Source organism: Pleurodeles waltl, chromosome 7, assembly GCF_031143425.1.
Source record: "Pleurodeles waltl isolate 20211129_DDA chromosome 7, aPleWal1.hap1.20221129, whole genome shotgun sequence".
Lineage (NCBI taxonomy): Eukaryota > Metazoa > Chordata > Amphibia > Caudata > Salamandridae > Pleurodeles > Pleurodeles waltl.
Window position 1 is genome coordinate 1543924072 of NC_090446.1, and position 21954 is coordinate 1543946025.

The 21954-nt window shown below is 49.8% G+C and overlaps 1 long non-coding RNA gene across 1 annotated transcript in view; it reads right to left on the minus strand.

Annotated features, from left to right (window-relative positions):
• The window catches only part of LOC138247468 (uncharacterized), a 68380-nt gene that overhangs the window by 18851 nt on the left and 27575 nt on the right, over positions 1-21954 (minus strand). The window contains exon 2 of the long non-coding RNA XR_011194515.1: positions 441-583. This is a non-coding gene — a long non-coding RNA (uncharacterized lncRNA). The remainder of the gene's footprint in view (positions 1-440; positions 584-21954) is intronic.

The following is a 21954-nucleotide window of genomic DNA, read 5'->3' on the forward strand; positions in this document are numbered from 1 at the left end:
TACTGCTTGATGCAGATTTGCTGCTCGCCCTGTGGCTGCTCCATTGTGTGTACCTGGACAGGTGGTGGCTATGTCTCACTTATAGTGGTAACATCATGGGTTAAATTGCAATTTCGTTAACTTTGTAATGATTTTCATTTATCAACTTCGCATGTTTGTCATGTGACCTCACTTCCGAGACTAATATTGGTTCAAAGGTCATACAATGTCACTTCCTGTGATATCAGAGGGGTCAAAAGGCACAAAATGTCACTTCCACTATACTTGGCAATTTAGTGAATTGACATGTGTGTTTGCATACATCTGGTTGTCTTGGCATTTAACATATCAACAATTGTCTCTCCTACAGAGAGAAAGATTCATAGAAACCCTACATTCACGATATACATTTCATTGATAACAAACCCTTGTAATTGTTTCTTCCAATAGGTTTGCCTTACCTGTAAGGATGCACACCTGCATCATTTGGTTCCTATTGGGCCAAAGCTCAATTGAGAACATCATGTCGAACTAAATACAACTTTCGTCTTTTAGGGGTCCCTCGGAACTGGGGTAAATGGGGTCCTCCAATCTGCTTACACTCCTGTAAGGGAGAAGAACGCAATACTGTGATTGGAAAGTCATTTTTAGGTTTGGTTTTAGAGGATTGTTATAACCAAGGAGATCATGTGCGTGACGTCCATGTGTTTTCTATATCACACGTCATCTGAGGCCATATATCATTCACCTGTATGTAAGTGGTAACACAGAGATTTGATTCTCCTTACAAGACCCCTCTCAGATCTGTCCTGTGTTTCTGTAGCATTTAATAACATGAGTGGGAGGGCGTGGATCATTGATTGGGTCTCTTCATTTTTAAGGGAGAGGGGATTACTGCTGCAGCGAGCAAGCAAACATCACTCTGTGTCAGAGCATGATGGAAGGACTTTGAATAATGAACACTTTTGTGTCCTGTTCTTTTGTGGGTCATTGTGTAGATGCTGGGTGCAATGAGAGAGCAGGTACTTTGTGACAGCTTCCCCTTGCTGCTTCGCTGCCTCCCTGGTTACTTAGTTTTTCACTTTGTTATTGTGTCATTGTGCGAAAACTTGTGTAACTCATCTTTGTTTAATCTTTTTCAACCAGTTTAGTTTTGTAATGCTTTTTTCAACACTAGACGAACCACCACTCGAGCCGAAGTCACCAGTTGGCTGGACTATGGCACGCACTCTACATAGGAATCACCACGCACCTTCTGAAGACGCTACAGACCAGACAGAATTGAGTGGCCAGGCTCATCCTCGACCTCCCCAAATGGACCCACATCACCCCCACCTCAAGAAGATCAACTGGCTCCCCATTCGGAAGAGATGTCCATTTAAAATGCTGATCTACACGTACAAGGTCCTTCACAATCAAAGACTAGCATACATGAGCCACAGCCAGAACTTCCACCAACCCTCCAGACACTTGTGTTCTGCTTCCCTCTCCCTATCCAGGGAGAGCCTCCCCCTTCACCTATAGACTTCATTCCTCTCCTTTGAAATTCAAGAAAGGACTCAAGATCTGGCTGTTCAACTGAACCCCTTAGCAGCTATGTTCTCAGCTGCTAGATACCGCTGTGGGTGATTAACCGCACTCTATAACTCCTGCTTGTTTGATAGATTGATTGAGACTCCTTAGCCCTCCCACCAGATTATCGTTTTTTGGAAAAAAACAAAGCCTGTGCACACTGCTCACAACATCCTATCAATATTTTCATTTCTCTTTATTGTTAAATCTGATTGAAAGTATGTTTTGTTTATTGTCTTTCGCTAACTTTTAATATCAGGTGTTGTCAGTACATTTACCTGTGAGTTTTGTTGCATGAGGTATGCAAATACCACATATGAAATTAGGGCACAGACAAATGGCTCCCAGCTTGAAATCCCAATTAGGGTTTAAACAGAAGTTTTCACCGAAAATTGAATTAGCCCCGTGGTTGCAATCAAGAAAAAGTATGATAAGTAAAGGCCGAAGGACATTTGCTTTAGTGAACAAAATGCTTACTTCCAAAATCCCCCGGCCAGGAGAGTATGGATCCATCTTCAGCTTCACACAGGAGTTCATAAACCTAGGGGCAGATTTATGAAAAGAAGCGCTGCACTTTTCTGGTGCCCCTTAGTGCCCCCCTAACCTCACCATGGTAGCGCCGTATTTAAAATACGGTACACCATGACGGTAGTTAGGGTGACTAGCGTCATCATTTTTGACACTGGTTCGGTGCTTTGCAGGATTAGGGTAAAAAATGATGACGCTAATCCTGAAAAGCACCCAGAGGCCCATTGTAATCAATGAGAGCCTCTTTTTAATGCCTGCACTTAGCATGCATCCAAAAATGGCGATAAAAATGGCACAAAGGAATCTCATAGATTCCTTTGCGTCATTTTTACGGACCTCATAGCCCCAGAACGCCCCCCTTGCATCCATTAACCCTGGTGCAGGCATAATGTGGCGCAAGGGATTACAAAGTGGCACAAAGCAAGCATTGCCCCACTTTGTAAATATGGCGCAGCTTTCCCCTTCCAACACCACATTAGAGTAAAAAGAATTACACTAATGTGGCATTGAAACGGGGAAAGGCCCTCTTAAATCTGGGCCCTAGTGCAGGTCAGCAGAACCTGAAGTATGCCCAACAAGGGGGACAGTAATGTGTGGGTTTCCAAAACCAAAAAAGGTAACAAAAACCCTTATAAAAATTGATGAAAAAAAATTATAAGTCCATGCCATGGACCAGGCCCTGAGTCCATCCAGAAGGCCATGAACAGTGGAGGCGGACCACTTGCAGGGGGTTGAAAGCATGGCCTTTCCATTGGGCAGGATCATAGCCAACCCCTACTGCACTCGCTGGGAGGCTGGAGGCAAGAGGCAAGAGAATAGGGTACACCTTACTAAAGTAGGATGTGGTGTGTGATCAAAGGACTCAGAAATTGACACACAGAACAAATTAAAAATTAACCTATCGTTGTCCTTCGGATAAAATATCTTAAGATATTTTGATAAAAAAGCTCTAAAATTCACTTCAAACACAGTTCAAGTGTATTTATGATTATGAACTAAAAAGGAAAATAACACTAAAATTTCAAAATTATGCTTAGGACAACAATCCATAAATCGTACAACAAGTACAAAAACCTAAACTCGCAAAGCGAATGCAAAGCTGGTGACTACACAATATTTTTACAAGGTGTGTGTGAAATTCATGTCATTTCCTTTTGAATAATTATGTGAAATGTCTGTACAATTTTATGTAATTATGTGTAATGCAAATCTTTATTTTAGCACTATACTTTAGCGCTCAATGCATGATGACAATTTTTTCTCTAAAATAAAAATGCACCATGAACCACAACGGCTTGTATTTTGTTTATTCGTGTGTGTTTACTTTAAATGTTTGCCACATTTTTACCAAAAATTGCACATTCACAGTATTTATTTTACTACAAATGGAACATAATTCCATGATGTGGCATAATAGTGTAAATTCAGGAATCTCAAAACAACTGAAATGCGAAATTCCTGAAATTAGGCAAATGACACCAGTGTAATTTACGTTTCGCCCTACTCTAATTTTTACCAATAAATAAGAACATATGAAAGGAAAATATAATGAAATAACAATACTCAAACCAATCAATAATCCTACACTTGTATTGATCTATTTCATGATTTTAAGGTTAATATATTTGCAAGAATAATTTAGGACATTTGTAATTTCATTTGCTACATCTGATATTTAAAAGTTTATGTGCAGGATTCCCTATTAGGCTATTTTTCTTTCAGAGTCGAAACATGATTAGGACGAACTCCTGGGCATCCCAGACTAAGGGCCTTATTAAGAGTACGTTGGTCCTGGGACTGCTGTGCCAGTGGTGGTGGTCCAACTGCCACTTTCTTGGCAGTCCGATCATCAGATTTTGAATCTGGCAGTCGGACCTGCACAAGACCGCAGCAACCACCAGGATCTTGGATATTGTGGTGGTGGTAAGGGAAGGCGTGATCCATTGCGGTGGTGCACTTTTTATGAGATCAGTCGATATAGCATGCACCTACTCCTCATGCTATTGATCAGAAGTATTTCTATGTAAGTAGCAGACAATGAATCTGTGAGGAAATGGGGTGAACTATAGGATGTGGTTGTGTGACTTCACAATGGAATCCACTTATCAGCCCCTTAGGACCAGTTAGGTTTTGTTTGTTAAACCTTAGCTGATTCCTGGGTATCTCTTGCTCTGAGCATTTAGATGTACACCAAGGAACAAATGTAAAGCTTTTAAACAGCACCAAAACAATTGAAGACGAAAGAAACAAGACACTTAGAAATACAACATCAATTTAGAAATAGATTGTATTTTAATGTAATTTTTGACAACAAAACAAAAAAGATGCACCATAGGTTTCTGGAGAGAGAATTTACAAGGCATAGTAAATTCTTATTCTCCTTAGCCATGTACTCAGCCACTCTAGAGCGAAGGCCTAGCAGAGTGTCCGCTATGTCTTGATTGGGCTCCTTGAGGGGTCTCTCCCAACCATCTCTTACCAAGCTTAATGGATGCCCTTACATGGTGCTCAAGGAGTAGCACAAAGGACTGAAACCTACTCTTTCTTGAGCAACCTCCTTGTAGGAGAATAGTTGACTTGTGAGGATAACATCCCATCTCCTCCTAGGTTTATCGGGCAAACCCATATTTATGGCTTTTATGTTCTTAGTACATTTTTCAACTAAACAATTTACTTATGGATTGTAGGGGGTAGTGAACTTGTAAGTGACATCACATTCATCGCACATTGCTTTCATATAGACAGACATGAAATTCGTGTGCCTATCTGAGACAACCCCATTGTGAACCCAACCCTGGTAAAGATTCCGAAGAAGGCCCTAGCTACTTTAAGAGCAATTGATGTCTTAGAGGGAATGGCCGCTGGATATCTGGTGGCATGGTCCACTACTACCATGATGAATCTACTCTGTAAATCAGTTTGATCTTTAGTTGTCAGTCAGGTTACCCCCTGTCCAAGCAAGGACCCTCACTCTAGTCAGGGTGAAGGAGAATCACCCTCAGTTAACCCCTACTTAACAACCTGGGGTTAACTTCAGAAGCAATATGTAAAGTATTGATACCAACACACACAGTAACCCAGTGAACCCTCTGCTGCTCTGGGGTCAGGAAGGAGGAGACGTTCACTCCCTTCACAGACCCATCCTTCTCTCCAGCATACAGGAGGTCAGGAAGAGGCTCACTCTCTTCCTCCACCCCATTTTCTGTTGCTAGGAGCATGGACAATTCAGTCCGCTCATAGTGTGGCTTGAGCCAGTTCACATGCAGGACCCTTAAAGGGCTCCTGGGAGTCCACAAGTCCACCTGGTAGGTGACTTCACTCTTGGCCCACCACCTCAACTGACCCAGTCTACTTGTCCTGGAGTGCCCTAGGCTCTACTGGCGCCATCACACACACTTTTTGACCAGATTGAAACTCGACCAGAGTGGCATTCTGGTCATACCAGTGTTTCATGTCTTCCTGGCTTGCTTCCCGGTTCTCATGTGCGAGACTTCTGAAGCAGGCAGTCTGGTTTGTCAGAGCCAGCACGTAACTGAATACATCCTGGGGTTGTGTACTAGGGGCTTTCTCCAAAGTCTCCTTTACCAGACTCAAAGGTCCCCTAACAGGGTGGCCAGACAACAGTTAAAAAGGACTAAATCCAAGCCCTTTTTGAGGCATATCCCTGTAGGTAAACGAAAGGCATGGCAAGAGGACGTTCCACTTATGCCTCAAGGGCTCTGACAGGCCTACAATCATGCCTTTCAAGGTGCGGTTGAATCTCTCAACCAGACCATTGCTTTGGGGGTGGTAGGGAGTGGTGAACTTGTACGTTACCCCACACTCCCTCCACAGAGACTTCATATAAGTTGATATGAAGATGGTACCCCTGTCGGACACCACTTCCTTGGGGAACCCCATGCGGTTAAAACCCCCCATCAATGCATGGGCCACCACAGGGGCAGTGATCATTCTCAAAGGAATGGCTCCCAGGTACCAGGTGGCATGGTCCACCAAGACCAGTATGAACCTGTTGCCCTTGGCTGTCTTTGGATCCAGAGGCCCCACAATGTCAATACCAACCCTTTCAAAGGGGGTATTGACCACAGGGAATGGTTGGAGGAGAGCTTTGCATTTCCCCCCAGTCTTGCTACTTACATGACAAGTTAAGCAAGACCTACAATGAGCATCAGCATGCCTGCACATTTGGGGCCAATAGAAGTGGGTGACAAGCCGCTCAAAGGTCTTGTCCTGCCCCAAATGACCAGCTAGAGGCATATCATGAGCCAGAACCAGTAGGAAAGCTCTGAAGCACTGGGGTACCACCAGCACACAGGTTGACCAAGGCTCAGGAACCTCAGGCTCGCTATATAGGAGGCCATCTTCCCAGTAAATCAAATGTGATCCAGGCTCCTTGCCAGACGCCTGGTCTGCAGCCTGCTGCGGCAAATCATCCAGAGTAGGGCATACCTTCTGTGCCTCACAGAATGCTTGCCTAGTGAGCCCCCCTTCCTGCTGCCACTGTGACAGCTCAGCTACCTCACCCAGTTCAGCCACCTGTTCCCCTGTAGGCTCCAGGGCCTCCCCCTCAGGTTCAGCCTCATCTGGGACTGTTGGAAGTTCTGGGGCCGGTTTCCCGCACCCCTTGCCCTTCCTCCTTCTGGCAGACACCTGGGCCAATCTTTCAGGCTCCAGGGTCTCCTGTTCAACCTGATGGGCTGATAATGACAGGGTAGACACACACACCCACCCAGGCAGACCCAACATTTCCAAGTGTGACCTGCGTTCCACCTCCTGCCAAGGGGAATCCTCCAGGTCATTGCCAAGCAAACAATCTACAGGTATGGTTGGACTCACAGCTACCTTCAAGGAACCTGAGACCCCCCATTTAAACGGAAACTGCGACATTCTGCACAGGTGCTCTGAGCTGTCTACTGCAACTACTTGGTGAAGCACACAGGGATCTATCTGCTCTTCAGACACCAGGTGACTCCTCACTGTAGTCACACTGGCTCCTGTGTCTGTCAAAGCCTCCACCCTCTGTCCATTGATGGTCACCCTCCGCCTCTTTTTCTTAGTGTTATCAGGCATGGGGTTCTCTGGACCATCTCACTGTCCCCTAGTGAGACAAGGGTCATCTCAGCTGGCTTCCACCCACCTGGAACCAACTCCTCCCCAAGCGCTACACTGGCCAAAGCCTGTGACTGAGCAGTAGTGGGTGCTGGTGTCCACTTGGGACATTTACGTTCCCCCCTCATGTGACCATCCTGAACACATGCAAAGCACTTGCGGGACCCCTTCTCTGCAAGTTTCCCTGTAGAGACCCATGGTTTCTTTTCTACTGTGGACTGGGATTCTTTACCCTGGGAACTAGGTTGGGGCCTTCTTGAGAACTCCCCATGTTTACCCTTACCCCCAACTTCTTCTGATGGGGACCCTGCCGACCCTTTGCATAGTCTCCCCCAGACCTCTTTTGGACCCTGGTGCTCTCCCAACAGTCCGCTTCCTGTGCAAGCTTCCTGGGGTCAGTCACCTTGCAGTCAATTAGGTGCTGGCACAGCTCCGGAAAACATAAACTGTACAAGTGCTCCCAAGCAATCAAATTGTAAAGCCCCTCATACGTTTTTACCTTACTGCCCTTCACCCAACCATCCAGTGACCTGCAAAAAAAATCAACACATTCCTACCATGTTTGGTATTCCTTCTTCTTATAGGACCTAAACTTGTCTCTATAATGATCAGGGGTGAGACCATACCTAGTGATCAGGGCGTCCTTCATGTTAGGGTAACTGAGCCCCTCAGAAACCCCTTAAAAATGTCAGAGAATTACTCCCCTCTACCTCAAAGTGCTTCCACAGACCTGCCCCCCAATGAGCTTCAGGGGCCAGATTCATACGGAGAGCAGGCCCATACACCGTAAACCACAAGTGTATGTCATCCTCCCTCTTGTAATCCTTCACTAGGTCTTTAGGAATGTGCACACTCCTCTCAGGCTGCACTGTGATATTGCTTTCACCATTCCTACTAGACTGGCGCCTCTGAGGCAGCTCCCTCAAGCTGAGCTCATGAGCCAACAATAACTTTTTCTCTTCTATGGCCATCCTCATCTTCTCCAACTCCAACTGGAGAACCATCCTGCCATTCTTCAGGAGTCAGACCCTTGGATGACACACTGCTACCTGCCCTGGAGACCCTCTCCCTGGACATAACAAGCCCTCCCACTACATCACTGTGGATGGATTGCTCTTCTTCCTCCTCACCCTCCTCCTCCTCTGTGTGCCCCTCAGCTTCCATGGCTGTTACCCAGGCCCTCAGTTTCTTCTTCAGCTACTTTTTCCTGATGGAGCCCTTGATGGAACAAGCAAGATTTTTGCAGAACTGCCTCAACTGGGAAATTGTATAGCTCTCCAATTTCCCTAAATCAAAAGCAGCTCCAGCTGATGCATCTCGAGATTGAGACATGATGAAGAGTCAAAACTGCGAAGCTACAAAGGCAGAAAAAGGAGTTCCCAATGAAGTCCAAAAGTCAATAAAGGATTACCACCAAATATGGAAGTAGGGAAAAATCCAAAAAAGAGAAAAAGCTAAAATTACAAAGACAAGTAGTATGTGGTCACTTAATGATCTGCACTGAAAACAGAAGTTTACACTTAATCACTGTATGTCAAGCACAAATACAAGTCTAATCCCAACCGATGTCAGAAATTAGGGGGGTCATTACAACATTGGCGGTAAAAGCCGCTTACCGCCGTGCAGAAGACCGCCAATACACCGCCGGGACCGCGGAAGTCCGCCATAGTTATTATGACCCACTGCTCGGAATCTGCCGAAATTCAGACACCCACACAAGTCCACCACACAAAAGGTCAGTGATAAACCAGCGATAACAAATCCTCCACCGTCACGGCAATAGAAACACGCATAGGCTATCACAACCCACGAATCCACGCGGCGGTCTTTCAGCCGCGGTATTCCATTGGCGGTACACACCGCCGCGCTCAAAATACACACACTTCTCCAAAACACCACCACATTGGACAATCCAAAATACACACACCTGAGACACATACAAACACCACTCCCACTCACCCAACACAATATAAAACACACACCCACATCACCCACAAACCCCTATGACCCAAAATCAGAGAGGAAGGCGACAGAGAGAGAGCACACCAATAGAGAACCCCACCACACAGAGGCACAAAACACCATCACCCACACAACATCCAAGCACAAAACACCACACACCACTACACATCACCACACTCATCACCACATACACCACCCCACACATCACCTACACCACCCCATGGCACGCCAAAGACACCCCAGGTTTTCAGAGGAGGAGCTCAGGGTTATTGTGGAGGAAATCGTACGGGTAGAGCCACAGCTATTTGGATCACAGGTGCAGCACACCTCTATAGCCAGGAAGATGGAGCTATGGCGAAGAATCGTGGACAGGGTCAACGAAGTGGGACAGCACCCAAGAAATCGGGAGGACATCAGGAAGAGGTGGAACGACCTACGGGGGAAGGTGCGTTCAGTGGTCTCCAGGCACAACATCGTGATTCAGCGGACTGGCGGCGGACCCCCACCTCCTCCCCCACAACTAACAACATGGGAGGAGCAGGTCTTGACCATTATGCATCCAGAGGGCCTCGGAGGAGTCGGTGGAGGAATGGACACTGGTAAGTCAAATCTCAACTATCATATCCCCCACCCTACCTGCATGCTATCACACACACCCACCCCCTCCCCTATCACTCCAACTCCTCACTAATGTACTAATTACACAAACCACCCATCCCAACACCAAGCCCTGCATGACACAACTAAGCATGTACACCCATCAGCTAAAGCATGCCCACTGCACATACCCATAACACCCCCGAACCATCATCACACAAGCCCCCACACAGGAATGCTTGCACTGGGGTACACGCACACCCACCCATTGCACACCATGACACACACAGATGCAATAATCATGCTTTTATACCCCTGCAGGACCACTATGTAATGTCACCAGACAGGAGGGTCCAGACATCTCTACCCCACCCACAGAAGAGGCCCACAGTGATGACAGCAGCTATGACCAGCTGGATCCAGATGACCAGCCCGGACCATCGTGGGCCTCGGGACAGTCAGTTCCCCTCGCACAGGCACAGCCCAACACTGACCTTCCACCCTCTGGTAACACCAGCACAGCACCCACCCAGTGGGCCCATACCTCCGTCCCCAGGACACGTTAATCAGCTGTGTGTCCACCACTACAGGGAACCCAGGATAACCCACCACCCCAACAACAACAGGGACCTGGGGCCAGTGGTAGTGGGCACACAGTCCAGGGGACGGAGGCACAGGAACACAGGGGAACTGGGAGGGCTGCTGTGCGACAGGGGGGGGGGGACAGGCCAAGGGAACCCATTCTCCACGAGGACCTCTCCTCCATCATGGGAGCATACCACCACTCCCAGGAGACAATGGCTACGGTCCTGGCCAAGTTTCAGGAGACCCAGCGCATGCAGGAGGAACAGTATTTGGGGTTCAGGGAGGAGCTCAGAACCATCAGCTCCGCCCTTGGCACCATCGTAGGGGTGCTGAAGGACATACAAAAGACCATGAGGGACACCATGGCACTCCAAGGGGCCCCTGACTCTAGCCTGGACGATGAACTGCCCACCACCTCCGCCAGCGCTAGTGGACAGGACGCCCGCCACAGGACCACCACACCAGCACCCCACCCCCTGCAGATGGAGAACCACCCCGCAAGCGGTCCCTGAGATCCAGGAACAGGACAAAGCAAGATAGCAAGACCCCCGCCAAGAAATGAGACCACCCTGATTGTCCTCCCACTGTCCCACTTTGTTACCCTATCCAGATTGGAACTGCCCCAGCACCACTTCCTATGCCCATATGGGCAATGCACCTGTGAGACTAATAGACTGGACTCTGCCATGGACATTCCTCCACCATCACCCATCACCATTTTACCACCCCCTCCAATAATTAGTACTTCAATAAACACCCTTGAACCACAAAACAATCTGAAGTCAGTCTGTGATTTTGAAAATGTGTATTATCTATGACAATGACAAAAAACGTTCGAAAATGTAATGTCAACATACCTATGTTACACATCACAAGCCCATGAAGGATGCAAGCAGATGACACACGTTGGTAACCACACCTGTGAAACGTAATGGAAATGCATCACTCAGTTAGCAAATACTACTTCAAATTGACAGACAGGATAGAGGTAGAAGTGTGAAAGTGAATGTAATAGTAAAACAATTGTTCTCACCTGTGTGTCACTGGAAATATTGCTGTATGACAGAGTCCCTGTTGTCAATGTCTTCTTACTCTGCTTCCTCCTCATCACTGTCCACAGGCTCCACAGCTGCCCCAACAACGTCATCTGGACCATCCTCCTGCAGAAAAGGCACCTGGCGTCACAAAGCAAGATTGTGAAGCATCGAGCAGGCGATTATGATCTGGCACAACTTCCTTGGTGAGTAGAATAGGGAACCACCTGTCATATGGAGGCACCTGAACCTGGCCTTCAGGAGGCCGAAGGTGCGTTCGATCACCCTCCTAGTCCACCCATGGGCCTCATTGTAGCATTCCTCTGCCCTGGTCCTAGGATTCCTCACTGGGGTCCATAGCCATGACAGGTTGGGGTAACCATAGTCCCCTAATAGCCACACAAGGTGCCTCTGGAGTTGACCCATCACATATGGGATGCTGCTATTCCGCAGGATGTAGGCGTCATGCACTGAGCCAGGGAACATAGCATTTACCTGCGAGATGTACTGGTCTGCCAAACATACCATCTGTACATTCATCGAATGATAACTCTTCCGGTTCCTGTACACCTGTTCACTCCTGTGGGGGGGGACCAAAGCCACATGGGTCCCATAAATGGCACCTATGATGTTAGGGATATGTCCCAGGGCATAGAAGTCACCTTTAACTGTAGCCAAATCCTCCACCTGAGGGAAAACGATGTAGCTCCTCACGTGTTTCAGCAGGGCAGACAACACTCTGGACAACACATTGGAAAATATAGGCTGGGACATCCCTGATGCCATGGTCACTGTTGTTTGAAATGACCCACTTGCTAGGAAATGGAGCACTGATAGCACCTGCACTTGAGGGGGGATTCCTGTGGGATGGCGGATTGGTGACATCAGGTCTGGCTCCCACTGGGTACACAGTTCCTGGATTGTGGCACGGTCAAACCTGTAGGTGATGATTAAATGTCGCTCCTCCATTGTTAACAGGTCCACCAGCGGTCGGTACACCGGAGGATTCCGCCTTCTCCTCACATGTCCCAGCTGACGGTGCCTAGGAAGGATAACAGCGACCACAGAGTCAACAAATTCTGAGGTAGGTACCCACAGCTACACAGAACAAGACACTAAATACAAAATCCTTCCTGTATGTGTGTTGAGTGTAGGCCTAGGTATGTGTGATGCAGTTGTAAATGAAGCCATGTGGGCCCCTGAAATGCGGCTGCCTGACCTCTAAAGTGGGACAATGGGATGTGAGGTAACTGCGCTGGCGTTGTACACCGTCGCGGTAGGCGGTCAAAGACCGCGGCGCAATACTGCATTGGTTAACATTGGACCCTATGGGTCCCAGGAGCCAATGACGAAGTGCGCCATCGGTGATGATACGCACCGACGCGGACGTGACCGCCATTTTCTATCTGTTCAATCACTCGATACCTGATCTTCGACAGGAGAGGACCTACACTGCAAGTGCTGCTGTGACCTCGGTCTGGAAGAGACAATGGCTGGAGCGTCTGGGGAAAGGGCCCCTGCCTTCACTGCACAGGAGTTGGAGAAGCTCGTGAACGGGGTCCTCCCCCAGTACACACTACTCTACGGTCCTCCAGACCAACAGGTAAGTACACAGGGAGCACGTTGTATGGGCTATGCCTGGGTGGAGAGGGCTGGATGTCAGTAGGAAGGGGGCAGAGTTCTGCGAGCATGAAGAAGTGTGATTGCATGTGCCACATGGCAAGGGCAGGGATGTGGGCCACTCACTTCGACAGTGCTGTTGCTAATGACTTCTCCTCTTCCCCTGTACATGTCATGTAGGTCAGCGCCCACCAGAAGAAGGATATTTGGCGTGCCATCGCCAAGGACGTCGGGACCCTGGGGGTCCACCAGAGACGGAGCACCCACTGCAGTAAAAGATGGGAGGACATTCGCCGCTGGAGCAAGAAGACGGCGGAGGCTCAGCTGGGGATGGCCTCCCAATGTGGGAGGGGTGCCCGTCGCACCATGACCACTCCGGATGTTCCGGATCCTGGCGGTGGCCTACTCTGAGTTGGATGGGCGCATGAGGGCATCACAGCAGACACAAGGGGGTGAGTACACTCACATTCTCATGACTTTGCGCGCAGTGGAGGGGTCTGGGTGGGGGAAGAGGGCTGTGGGTTTCCCTAGACCAGGGCGAGTTCTGTAGGCTAGGCCCCGCCGGAATGCAGGCCATGTGCCACTCCACCCCACCTCTGTAGAGTGCCATGTACAGGTATACATGCCCCTGTGTCATCTATGTGGGTAGATGACACTCATAGCCCTGCAGGCCATATCCCTGGAACTGCATCTGTAGAGGCCAAGAGCACGGCGTAGTGCAGTGGGATGCTGTGTCTGTATTGTCCGCCAACGGTAGCGGTAAGCCATGCACTCAACCTGTCTTTCTTCTGTTTCCCCACCCCTTTTTGTGCTCTCCCTGTTCTTTTGTGCATCAGCACCATCAGGCGGAGGTACAGTGGCACCGGTGCACGAGGGGGCTGCATCCCACATGGTCATGGAGGGCCACACCATGGACACAGAATACACCATTGGGACGGAGGGCGAGGGGAGCTTCACGTCGGTCACCAGATCAGCAAACAGCGACATGGACTCGTCCTCCGATGGGAGCTCCCTTGTGGTGGCGGAACCATCTGTGCCCCCCACTTCTACAGGTACAGCCGCCACCCCCCCACCAGCACTGCCCTCCCAGCAGCCCCTCAGCCTTCGCTCGGTGCTCGCTCATCCAGGAGGGTGGGCATCACCTTCGCCCCAGGCACCTCAGCCCCTGCCCCTGTCACCCCTGCTGCCCTCAGTGAGGAGGCCATTGACCTCCTCAGGTCACTCACTGTTGGGCAGTCTACCATTGTGAATGCCATCCAGGGTGTAGAAAGGGAGTTACAACACACTAATGCATTCCTGGAGGGCATTCATTCTGGTCAGGCTGCCCATCATCGAACCCTGCAATCTCTGGCCTCAGCACTGATGGCAGCCATTGTCCCTGTGTCTAGCCTCCCCCCTCCAACTTCCTCCACCTAGACCCAATACCCTGTACCCCAGCCTATCCCAAGCACACCATCAGGCCAGCCTGCACACACCTCAACACACAAGGGCAGCTCAGGCAAACATAGGCACCACACATCCCACAGGCACTCACACAAGCATCATCCACATACAAACACAGCAACATCCACTGCCTCCACTGTGTCCCCCTCCTAGTCGTCTCCCTCCTCCCTCCCAGTGTCATCTACACTCTCACTTGCATGCACTACCACTACAGCCACTAGGACTTGCACCAGAACACCCAGCACCACACCCCGCTCACCTGCACTCACCACCCCCACTACCATTTACACATCCCCTGTGTCCTCTCCCAGTGTGTCTGTGACGCCCCCTCCCAAAGTACACAAATGCGGGCACCCACACACCCAACATCCATCCACCTCATGACAGCCTCCAGAACCTGCACCTGCACCCAAATCATCTAAAGTTACACATCCTACAACCACCTCCTGTTCCTCCCAGACCCCCTCCAGCTACCCATCCCAGTGTTCGTCAGAAACTTTTCCTGAGCAACCTTGACCTCTGTCCCACCACCCCCATCCCTCCAATTCATAGGTCCCGTACTAGCACCTCAGCCGAAAAATGTCCGGTACCAGTGGTGCGTGCTAGAGGTATGTGGAGTGCACCGGCCACCAGGGCAGCCAGTGCTACATGGAGCCAAAGCACTGCCAGTTCACCCCCTGTAGAGCACCAGAAGTTGGACAGTGCCCGACGGGAGAGGGAGAAGACTCCTGCCGGCAAAGCTGCTCACTAGGGTCCCGGGGGAGTGTTGAGTCAGCTGTGACCCCTCCCAAGGTGGTGAAGGGGCAGAAGAAGTCTCCAAAGTCAGGTAAGAGCAGCACGGCGGAGAAGGCCGCCATCCTCCCCGCTGGCCAGGACGCCACCGCCAGCCCCATCGTCACTGGTCCGGAGACCACCGCCAGAGTCAGTGCCCTGAAGGACAGCACTATCGCCACTGGTCCAGAGACCACCGCCAGAGTCAGTGCCCTGGAGGGCAGCACTATCATCACTGGTCCGGAGATCACCGCCAGCGTCAGTGCCCTGGAGGGCCCCGGCAGCCACAGCCCGCTACGCACTGAGGGACTGTCATGCCACACACCGTTGCACAGGTCACAAACAGCAAAGTCAAGCACCGCTGAACATGGCAAGCACCGCTGAACAGGGCAAGCACCGCTGAACAGGGCAAAGACCGCCATGGCAAGCACCGCTGAACAGGGCAAGCACCGCTGAACAGGGCAAAGACCGCCATGGCAAGCACCGCTGAACAGGGCAAAGACCGCCATGGCAAGCACCGCTGAACAGGGCAAGCACCACTGAACAGGGCAAAGACCGCCATGGCAAGCACCGCTGAACAGGCCAAGCACCGCCAACTCAAGCATCGTTGGCCCATGTGCGGCTGGGACAGTGACGGAACTGGGACCGTCACGGGGAGCGTGATGCACTCTGGGCACCAGTCCCCCTCCAGAACCAGTGGAGAACTGCATCCACTACCTGAATCCTTCACAGGATGAAGCACTCTGGGCATAAGTCCCCCTCCAGAACCAGTGGAGAACTGCATCCACTACCTGAATCCTTCACAGGATGAAGCACTCTGGGCACCAGTCCCCCTCCAGAACCAGTGGAGACTGTTATCCACTTGATTGACTGTGGCTTTGCACTCCCCAGGATTAATCAGTGGGCAACCCACCCACTGTAGAGACTTGAGAGACTGTGGCTTTGCACTCCCCAGGATGGTACAGTGGGCAACCCACCCACTGTAGAGACTTGAGAGACTGTGGCTTTGCACTCCCCAGGATTGATCAGCGGACAAACCACCCACTGTAGAGACTTGTGAGACTGTGGCTTTGCACTCCCCAGGATTGATCAGTGGGACAACCACCCACTGTAGAGACTTGAGAGACTGTGGCTTTGCACTCCCCAGGATGGTACAGTGGGCAACCCACCCACTGTAGAGACTTGAGAGACTGTGGCTTTGCACTCCCCAGGATTGATCAGTGGGCAAACCACCCACTGTAGAGACTTGAGAGACTGTGGCTTTGCACTCCCCAGGATTGATCAGTGGGCAAACCACCCACTGTAGAGACTTGAGAGACTGTAGCTTTGCACTCCCCAGGATACATCAATGGGCATGGAGCCCCGTTGTGGATCTGGCGTCGTGCACTCATCTGACTGAGGTGCCCCCCCTTCCCTTCCCCCTGAGGTGCCTGTTGTATTTCTATCTGATGCCCCTGCAGTGTTATCTCCGTTTCTGGACAGGTATCATGTGTGGGCCTCGCCCATGCATTTTGGGCCCAGTGGTCCATGGACATTGAATTGTGCATACCTGCACTACTAGTCGTGATGTATATATTTGGAATGTGTAAATATTTCTGTATATATGAGCTTACTGTATTTTGATACATTACAATGGTTGTACTGATTCCCTTTTGTCTTTGCATTCTTCCGGGGGGTTGGGGGTTGTTACTGTGATGTTTGAAAATGCATTGGTGTGTGTGTTGTAGTGTGCGAGGGTCAGGGTGGGGGTGTTGCGTGTGTGTCCCCCTGACTTTTGCCTCCCCTCTCCCCTATGTCGTAGGTGCAATACTCACCGTTGTCGTCGGCGCCGCCTTTGCTGATGTTCGTAGAGGAGCAGGAAGACAAGCGCAGGGAGTATTTGTAGTTCCGGCTCCATGGTGCCCTCCTTCCTCGTGGAGTGTGTTAAGGTGAGCGTTTTCCCATTGAAATGGCTGTTTCCACCGTGTTTTTATCCACGGTGAATCCGCCCCGGAAAAGGTGGCGGATTGGCCTGTTGTAATACTGTAGGCGGTACATAGTCTTCCGCCTGTCTGTTGGCGGTGACCGCCGCGCTGCATGTCTGTACCACCATAATTCCCTTTTTTTCCGCCGGCCTGTTTGCGGTATTACCGCAGCTTTAACACTGTCCACCAGGGTTGTAATGACCCCCTAGGTCTTAGGCTGGCAGTCAGGTTACCCCCTGTCAAAGCAAGGACCCTCACTCTAGTCAGGCTAAAGGACAATCACCCTCAGTTAACCCCAGCTCACCCCCTTGGTAGCTTGCCATGAGCAGGCAGGCTTAACTGCAGAAGCAATGTATAAAGTATTTGTACCATCACACACAGTCACATAGTTAACCCACTTCAAAATGACACAACACAGAATTAGAAAATAGGTAATAGTTATTTAAACAAAAGAAGACCAAAACAATACAATTCCGATATGCACAAGTCAAGTTATGAATTTAAAAAAAAAATAAGAGTCTCAGGGCCATATGTACAAAGCATTTTTCTATTCGCAAACTGGCTGATTCGCATAATCGACCCATTTGTGACTAGAAAAATGCTTTTTGGGATGTACAAAGCCCAAACTGTGATTCAATAACTTTCGGTATTAGGAAGGGGTGTGTCCAGGTGATAACATTTTTAAGAGCAGGCAGTGGTCCAACGGACCACTGCCTACTCTTAAAAAATTAAATTGAAACGTTTCATTTTTTTTCTTTTTTTAAGAAAAACAGGCTGCATTGAAAGAAAAGATTGCATTATTTATAAGCAATCACAGATATGGTGGTCTGCTGACACCAGTAGGCCACCATTTCTGTGATTTTTGCGATTCCCAGGGAGTTCCAAATTGCGACCTACCTTACTAATAATAATGAGGCAGGTTTATTTGCGACCCACTGGGAATTGCAAAAGAAACTAAATAGAGTTTCTTACATTTGGAATTGTGATTCCCTAATTGCAATTTGCATGGAATCTCAATTCCAAATATTTGTACATGTGGCCCTTTATCCTTAGAAAACAGTGAGAACACTGTTATTGCACAAAAGTACCTGAGTAGCATCAAAATAAGGCCGCACGTGCGAGAGTGCGTTGGAAAAGACCAGCGATGCGTCCATTTCTCACTCTCAAGCGAGAAAGTGTGTCGTCCCTACTCTGGTCGTGTCGGTGCACATCGTTTCTTCTCTCCCGCAAGAGAGCGATGCGTCGATCCCAGACAGGCACCTCGGGTTTTGTGTTGATTTTCCATGCCCAGTGATGTTGCGTTGAAATCCGGTCGCACGGTGTCAAGAAACCGCGCTGCGGAGGGGCTTGCGTCTTTAAAAGCAGCCGCTCTGGGTGTTGCACATCATTTCTCCAGCCGTGTTGCGTTGATCTCCCAGCCACGATGCAGGTGGAGCATCGATTTTACCCGCGAGGCTGGCGGCGTGTCGTTTATCAGCCACGGGGCGGATGGTGCATCAAAAGATTCCCAGCACTGCGGTCTTTGCATGGATTTCTGTCCTTTTCCACCAGCTTCACCTTTCAAGGGCCCGGAGACAGGTTAGGACACCACTTGGCAGGCAGGACTCTCAGCAGAAAGCCCATTTGCTGGCAGAGAGAAGTCTTTGTTGTCCCTTCAACAACAGGAGGCTAGCTCGGTTCAAGCCATTGGCGATTCTTCACCAGTGGGAAGTTACACAAAAGTCAGTCTTTGTCCTGTCTCAGGAAGATGCAGCTACTGCAGGCTAACCCAGCAAAGCACCATCACAGGCAAAGGGGCATGACTCCTCCTCCAGCTTCTCCAGCTCTTCTCCCCCAGAGTCTCAAAATGGCTTAAGCAAGAAAATGCCTAAAAGTGGCATTTTCAAACAAAATGTAAAGACCCACTTCACTAAAAGATGTATTTTTAAATTGTGAATTCATAGAACCCAAACTCCACATGTCTATCTGCTCCCAAAGGAAATCTGTATGTTAATAATATTTAAAGGCAGCCCAATGTTAACCTATTAGAGAGATAGGCCTTGCAACAGTGAAAACCGAATTTGGTAGTATTTCCCTGTCAGGACATGTAAAACACATAAGTACATGTCCCACCTTTAACATACACTGCACCCTGCCCATGGACTACCGAGGGCCTACCTTAGGGGTGCCTTACATGTATAACAAGCATTTGTAACTGTAGGAAAGTACCATCTTGCCTGGCATGTTACCCCCATTTTTCACTGTATATATGTTGTTTTAGTTGTATGTGTCACTGGGACCCTGGTAACCCAGGGCCCCAGTGCTCATAAGTGTGCCTGAATGTGTTACCTGTGTAGTGACTAACTGTCTCACTGAGGCTCTGCTAATCAGAACCTCAGTGGTTATGCTCTCTCATTTCTTTCCAAATTGTCACTGACAGGCTAGTGACCATTTTTACCAATTTACATTGGCTTACTGGAACACCCTTATAATTCCCTAGTATATGGTACTGAGGTACCCAGGGTATTGGGGTTCCAGGAGATCCCTATGGGCTGCAGCATTTCTTTTGCCACCCATAGGGAGCTCTGACAATTCTTACACAGGCCTGCCACTGCAGCCTGAGTGAAATAACGTCCACGTTATTTCACAGCCATTTTACACTGCACTTAAGTAACTTATAAGTCACCTATATGTCTAACCTTTACCTGGTAAAGGTTAGGTGCAAAGTTACTTAGTGTGAGGGCACCCTGGCACTAGCCAAGGTGCCCCCACATTGTTCAGAGCCAATTCACTGAACTTTGTGAGTGCGGGGACACCATTACACGCGTGCACTACATATAGGTCACTACCTATATGTAGCTCACCATGGTAACTCCGAATATGGCCATGTAACATGTCTATGATCATGGAATTGCCCCCTCTATGCCATCCTGGCATTGTTGGTACAATTCCATGATCCCAGTGGTCTGTAGCACAGACCCTGGTACTGCCAGACTGCCCTTCCTGGGGTTTCACTGCAGCTGCTGCTGCTGCCAACCCCTCAGACAGGCAGCTGCCCTCCTGGGGTCCAGCCAGGCCTGGCCCAGGATGGCAGAACAAAGAACTTCCTCTGAGAGAGGGTGTGACACCCTCTCCCTTTGGAAAATGGTGTGAAGGCAGGGGAGGAGTAGCCTCCCCCAGCCTCTGGAAATGCTTTGTTGGGCACAGATGTGCCCCATTCTGCATAAGCCAGTCTACACCGGTTCAGGGACCCCTTAGCCCCTGCTCTGGCGCGAAACTGGACAAAGGAAAGGGGAGTGACCACTCCCCTGACCTGCACCTCCCCTGGGAGGTGTCCAGAGCTCCTCCAGTGTGCTCCAGACCTCTGCCATCTTGGAAACAGAGGTGCTGCTGGCACACTGGACTGCTCTGAGTGGCCAGTGCCACCAGGTGACGTCAGAGACTCCTGCTGATAGGCTCCTTCAGGCGTTAGTAGCCTTTCCTCTCTCCTAGGTAGCCAAACCCTCTTTTCTGGCTATTTAGGGTCTCTGTCTCTGGGGAAACTTTAGATAACGAATGCATGAGCTCAGCCGAGTTCCTCTGCATCTCTCTCTTCACCTTCTGATAAGGAAACGACCGCTGACCGCGCTGGAAGCCTGCAAACCTGCAACATAGTAGCAAAGACGACTACTGCAACTCTGTAACGCTGATCCTGCCGCCTTCTCGACTGTTTTCCTGCTTGTGCATGCTGTGGGGGTAGCCTGCCTCCTCTCTGCACCAGAAGCTCCGAAGAAATCTCCCGTGGGTCGACGGAATCTTCCCCCTGCAACCGCAGGCACCAAAAAGCTGCATTACCGGTCCCTTGGGTCTCCTCTCAGCACGACGAGCGAGGTCCCTCGAATCCAGCGACTCTGTCCAAGTGACCCCCACAGTCCAGTGACTCTTCAGCCCAAGTTTGGTGGAGGTAAGTCCTTGCCTCACCTCGCTGGGCTGCATTGCTGGGAACCGCGACTTTGCAGCTACTCCGGCCCCTGTGCACTTTCGGCGGAAATCCTTTGTGCACAGCCAAGCCTGGGTCCACGGCACTCTAACCTGCATTGCACGACTTTCTAAGTTGGTCTCCGGCGACATGGGACTCCTTTGTGCAACTTCGGCGAGCACCGTTTCACGCATCCTCGTAGTGCCTGTTTCTGGCACTTCTCCGGGTGCTACCTGCTTCAGTGAGGGCTCTTTGTCTTGCTCGACGTCCCCTCTCTCGTCAGGTCCAATTTGCGACCTCCTGGTCCCTCCTGGGCCCCAGCAGCGTCCAAAAACGCCAAACGCACGATTTGCGTGTAGCAAGGCTTGTTGGCGTCCTTCCGGCAGGAAAACACTTCTGCACGACTCTCCAAGGCGAGAGGGGTCCGTCCACCAAAGGGGAAGTCTCTAGCCCTTTTCGTTCCTGCAGAAACCTCAGCTTCTTCTGTCCAGTCGAAGCTTCTTTGCACCCGCAGCTGGCATTTCCTGGGCATCTGCCCATCTCCGACTTGCTTGTGACTTTTGGACTTGGTCCCCTTGTTCCACAGGTACCCTAGATTGGAAATCCACAGTTGTTGCATTGCTGGTTTGTGTCTTTCCTGCATTATTCCTCTAACACGACTATTTTGTCCTTAGGGGAACTTTAGTGCACTTTGCACTCACTTTTCAGGGTCTTGGGGAGGGTTATTTTTCTAACTCTCACTATTTTCTAATAGTCCCAACGACCCTCTACAAGGTCACATAGGTTTGGGGTCCATTCGTGGTTCGCATTCCACTTTTGGAGTATATGGTTTGTGTTGCCCCTATCCCTATGT